Source organism: Telmatherina bonti (assembly GCF_933228915.1).
Source record: "Telmatherina bonti genome assembly, chromosome: 13".
Classification (NCBI taxonomy): Eukaryota; Metazoa; Chordata; class Actinopteri; order Atheriniformes; family Telmatherinidae; genus Telmatherina; species Telmatherina bonti.
This window is the reverse complement of record NC_136611.1, coordinates 29,199,152-29,205,019: the sequence shown is the minus strand read 5'-3', so window position 1 is coordinate 29,205,019 and position 5,868 is coordinate 29,199,152. Positions and strand designations below refer to the sequence as shown.

At 36.6% G+C, this 5,868-nt stretch overlaps 2 long non-coding RNA genes across 2 annotated transcripts; both read left to right on the top strand.

Annotated features, from left to right (window-relative positions):
* Positions 1 to 319: 319 nt before the first annotated feature.
* LOC306764203 lies at positions 320 to 1,922 on the top strand. The gene is made up of 5 exons (XR_013771538.1): positions 320 to 352; positions 466 to 778; positions 876 to 958; positions 1,433 to 1,472; positions 1,819 to 1,922. It is a non-coding gene; the product is annotated as an uncharacterized lncRNA (long non-coding RNA).
* A 1,562-nt stretch (positions 1,923 to 3,484) lies between these two features.
* On the top strand, positions 3,485 to 5,221 carry LOC306764204. Its single transcript, XR_013771539.1, has 3 exons — positions 3,485 to 3,585; positions 3,927 to 4,141; positions 5,134 to 5,221. It is a non-coding gene; the product is annotated as an uncharacterized lncRNA (long non-coding RNA).
* Positions 5,222 to 5,868: the final 647 nt, after the last annotated feature.

Below are 5,868 nucleotides of genomic sequence, written 5' to 3'. Positions count from 1 at the left end.
ATCACATGCAGAACTTACTTTATATTTAGGGTTGGAATTACCAGTAGATTAAAGTTTCAGTTGATAGGAGATAAATACACATTTTCATGATTCACAGAATTGCAGTTTAGTGGAAGCAAAAGTGAATTTCCTACCCTGGTCATGTTGCAAAATGTTTGTACTTCATACAAACAAATGCTTGAGCTGCTTGCACCTAGCAGTTGGATACTAACATTGAAACTGAATCATTCCAGAACAAGAGCCATGCCCATCTTTTGACAAGTTCATGGAATTTCGAAGTGCCAAGTCAAAAGAGCGCCAGTCATTTCATGCTGGCCAAAAAAGATTTAAACAGGCAACCAAACGTGTACAAGTATGTTTTGTTCTCTTTCAAGCTTGTGTGTGCAGTATCTGTTTCTTTGTCTTTTAGACATGTGCAGCACTGTATTTGAGCTTGTGTAATGCATTGTATTCTTATGTTTCCAGATAAATATCGGGTTGATGGTGCCACTTCAGCATGGGATGGGTTTAAAACCTGCTAGAGGGAGAACATTGCCTTTGTTCACTGATCCGGAAATATCTGCACCAGATCTTTTAAAAGATGCTGTCCAGAAAATGAGGGCATTCAATAAAGATATGGCGGCTGGACCATTTGTGCTCCTGTACCCGGATTGTTCAGAAGTTTTAAATGTGCCGGGGTCTGACACACCTTTCAAATTGGGGGAGTACAAAAAAGAAATTGGAAAGGCTTATTCCAGAATAACCCTCTTCATTTGTCAAAAGTCACACTTTGAATCAGGTTTGAAAAGCTCATAAGCTAGGATTGTTTTGTATAGTATTGTATTATAGACAATGTTTTGTTAATTTTTTTTTTTTTTTTTTTTTAATATTACCAGAGAATAATGATGTTGACAACTCAGATTCAGAAATCATCATAACATCAAGGAGCACTGCTGAATTCAACCTGGCTGACACTCTGGTAATTTGATTTTCAACTGTTAAATACAGTTAATTTCAGTGTTTTTAAATGTTGAACATTTTCTTTGGCTCGACCAACAGTTTAACTCAATGAAAAGAGTTAGAAAACCGTCAAAATGTAGACAGCAACTAAAAGAATGAATTCCAGCCAATAGCTACTCTTATTTTAAGTAATGTTATTAGACTTTGTTAAAATAAACATTTCTCCCCTAAAAAAACATAACTGTATGCTTTCCCTCTTAGCCCTATCAACCACCAAGCCAAAGCACACCCAGGTCTGAACCTCAACAAGTGAGGTGGGGGGAAAAAGTTTTGCATAAGGATATTAATCAAATTATGATTTGAACACATTCATACATGTGAAGTAGAAGAGGAAATATGATATTAAGAATCAGTTTCTTCTGGATTTAAGTAGACTGCTTGGTTAATCACACTGAATAGGGTTAGTAATTTTATGAATTGGATCCTGTTTCAGAAATGAACAGAGACATTCATCCGCAGTCCAGGATGGAGAGGTATTTATACATTATTGCAAGTTGAAATGTACTCAATGCCTACTAACTTGTGTTTTTGTTCAGCTTTTTTTATTTAACTAACTGCCAGCTTTTTTTATTTAACTAACTGCAGTGGGTGGCTTCTTCTGTTTACTGTTAAAAAGATTTGATAATGGCAAGGCTAATCCATCTCTTAAAATAATTAATCTATGCATTGGAAAAAAAAATACTAACTTTATTGTGATTCTACAGAAGCATTATACAGTGTATTTCACTGCACCACCTGTGGTGCAGTGAAATATCACATGCTAATTTCTTTGGTTGAGTATGTTCAGTCTGTTTGAGGCATTTTTAATGTCTTTTTCAGATAATAATATCTGACTCTGAAGATCAGGTTTTCTCTGCACAAGATGCTCCCAGTTCCTGTTACCGGTGAGTAAAAAATGATGAGGTTGAATCTCATTAGCTGAGCATGCATTTGAAAATATTTTGATTAAAATTAAACATTTCCTGTAATTCTTCAGAATGGTTAATCTATTTGGAGTGTGAATTTCCCAACAGTCAATACACAGAACTGTATGCTCCATATGTTGAGGAAGAGGAGGAGGGGGAGCTTGTTACAGGAAATGAGAATGACATTCAGCATGCAACAATGCAAGTTTATTTCTCTGCTTTTCATAATGTCATAATAACTAATTTTGTACAACAAACTGTGCTTTTTGTGAATTAACCACTAATTATAACTTAATGTCATTGTAGTGAAGAGACTGACCTTCTGCTGCCCGATGTTATCGCCAATCTTGCAAGTGTTATTGACCATACACAAGTTAGCAGGTTTAACATCTCACGATGTAATATTTGGGATGGTGCAGTCAGAGGGTTCAGACGTTCAACTTATTCTGAAGCTTCTGACATGCTGGTGAAATTCAGTGATGATGCTGGAATTTTAGAAGAGGGCTTGGACACAGGGGGGCCAAGAAGAGAGTTTCTATCACTACTGATGAAATGCCTGAAAGACCGGCCCATATTTGATGGACCAGATGGTCATCGCTTCTTGGTTTACAATGCAAAAGGTACGCGACAGGTCTTGATATGGTCTCTACTAGTTTCCAGATATCAGTGACCACATAAATCAGACTGCATTTACATTTGCTGGTAGTTTTCCAGAGTTTTGGTACCATGTGACAATTATCAATAATACTATATTAATAGTAGTTATATTTTATTGGGGTGGGGCATACACACTCTCCTAAGAATTTTAGATGTGGCCTATTACTGCCACGTCTTCTTGTGACAGCTTAACAGCCGTGGGCTATACTACCGCTACTTGAGTCATGAGCATGTCTGTCACAATATTAATGATTATCATGCCTCATCCTTTTGCTTGTCAGTGGTTTTTGTTTTGTCACCTCGCTATTAATCCACAGCTGTGAAGGAGGATGAATACTACCTGGCTGGAAAAATGATTGCTGTATCACTTGTGCATGGAGGTCCAGGGCCCCATTTCCTTTCTGAAGATCTTGTTAACCATCTTGTGGGCCAGGAGTCATTCAAGGGAACAATTGATTTAGTGACAGATACAGAAGTAGGGAAAGCTTTGCATGAGGTGAGAATAGTGAATCTTTTGTGCGATACAGCTGGATTTAGGTACAGTTTTTGGAGTCTTATGAAAATAACTATTTGTGACCTTGAAGTATATATGTCATTGTCTTGTCTGTTTTGGTTGTGTGTAAGTTTGCCTGTATTTAGCCAATGGATATTTTCTAGTTTTGTTACAGACTTCCTTTAATTTTTTTTTTTTTTTTTTTCTTCATTAAATTTGACTTTTCTAAATTCCAGTCTCCTTTAAGGTCCAGTTTACCCTAAACCATTTCACAATTTTTTACATTTATTGCATTTGTTTGCAAGTATTTGCATGCGGTTATTCAGAAGGGGTTTTGAATCTTTGTAATATTTCTCAGATTCAAAATGCTGCTACGCTGGATGCCCTGCGAGAATGTACCATGAGACACAGTACCATGTTACAGACAGCAGGTTGTCTGAGACACGTGACGACTATCATGGAAAAGACAGAAATTGTGTCTGACTACCTTTCATGGTATATTGTTTATCGCAACTCCTCCGTTATTGACAGGTAACATAAAAATGAATTAGTTTAAATGATCAGTTTTCTATGTACATACATGTAAGAAATGTATTTATTATCCTGGCACTCATTCTCATTAGCTTGCAGTAGCATGCACAACATATTATTTGGACATTATTTTTTATATTTCTGTTAATAAACATGTTAAGATCTTTTCATGTGCAATGCAAGCTGTGTTGAAATGACTGGACTTTAACTTTCCCTCTCCTTCTACCTTACAATGTGTGTTTCTTTTTTTTTTTTTTTTTTTTGCTTGTTTTTTCTTTTGCTTAGAAACTAATATGGCATTACTAAGCATGTGACAAATGTGTTTGATCTCCACACTCCAGATTCAAAGAGGGGCTCTCAACTCTAAAGGTTTTGACTGCATTACAGCAACACCCAACTTTGCTGGCTCCTGTCCTGTGCTTCCAACACAACCCACTCACCGCTGTGGAACTCGAGAGACTTTTCACACCTGATCTGAGTCCTCTAGGGAGTAATAGGAGGCACCAGGAGAGTCTGACTTTAAGCTTCTGGGCAGATTACCTCCTAGACTGCGAAGGTGTGTGATTCCCTTTGATCACTTCTGAGGACAATTTATCCATATATTCACCAATCACATATAACACCATTATCTGCATAATATTTTGTTGGTAAATCTCTGATTGCTCAGTGATCCCATTTTTATCTGCAAATACCCCATTATAAGAGCTTTCAGTGGTATGGACTATGGATTTGCATCAAACTGAGATGTATTTTGCTTTCTGACCACTTTCTGTCAGAAGCATTTTTTCTTCGTTTTAGTGATGTGCACAACAATACTTAGTCTATTTGAGTAAACATATCTTGTTTGTAATGTAGCTTGGAAAAAGCCAAAATACCTTTAGTTATGACTCCACTCGAGTCAGACTTGTGTGACAAATGTTGACTTCAGACTTGCTTGATTAATCATCAGAGAACTACAGTGTTTTCCCCTAAATAATTTTGTATGGAAGGTGGTAAGCTACTCATGGTTGTATGTACGAATATGTACTTGAAACCACAACCTAAGACAAGGAAAAATTAAGTTTCCCCTACCCCAAAGCAAAGCACAATAATTCAAAATCTGCTTATAGCAGCCTAAAACATATAATGCTTAAAACCGTGACTAGGAGGACCCCTGAGGCCACATTTGTGTAGTCTGTGTGTGAGTCACTTCCATCTCTGCCAGAAGTTCCTTTATTTCCATTTGGTTTGGAATCAAATAATAACCAAGTCATATAGACTGCTGTACACATTACAGGTATCATTTCAAGGTCAAACGGGGTCATTTTCATTTGCCTAAGTGTTTCTGTGTGAACAGTTTGTCATATCGGAGCTCTTCTCACATTCAGTTTTTTTTAAATAGTTTGACCCAAAACTGTATTGTCTTCAAAGTGGACGAGGTCCCAGAATAGACAGATATTCCCTAGTTGGTCAAATATGGATTATGGAACATCTTACTGCTTTCTTACAGCTTGAGGAAGATGGAACCAGTGTTATTCACTTGTTTATCCGTATCTTTTATATTTACAGAACACAAAGCCGCTTTGACTGTTGAAGGCATCCTGATGTTTGCAACAGGCCTGACTTCTCTTCCACCATCTGGATTGGATCCACCACCAAGAATGAAGTTCCTGGATAATTCTCCATTTCCAATGGCAAATACTTGCGCAAACACAATTAAGCTGCCTTTATGTAGCACTTATGATGTGTTCAAGTCCCAAATGGACTTTGGGATTCAAAACTCTCCAGGATTTGGCTGCTTTTGAAAGAAAGCTGAGAGGTTCTGCAATTTTGAGTATGGTAGTTAAACTTATGTAACATCCATAGTTGCATTTTATTTTTATAATGAAACATTGGTATACTACATTCTAGTGTGGAAAGGAAAATGTTAAACCTGAAATGGTATGTATGTATAAGATGGTATGAGGGGGGAAAAAAAAAAAGTTCTTCACTGGTGTTCACGTCGTGGGCCATTTCAAGGCCAAGTTTGGCTTGAGTTTTTCATTTGGCCAAGTGTGTTTCAATAAACTGTTTATGGTGTCTGAGACCTGAAATTTTAATGTTTTTAATGGTTACAGCCCAAACTGTTACTTTATCAAGATAATACTTGTTTCTGAATATTCACAAATGGAATAATTCAAGTTTTGAAATAAAAATAAAACCCAAGATGGTAAAATGATGAAAGTTTGTTCTTTATTGCCTTGCTCATTTGACTATTAATAAAATGTTTTAGTCATCTGAAAGTTATTTTATAGAAATCTTAGA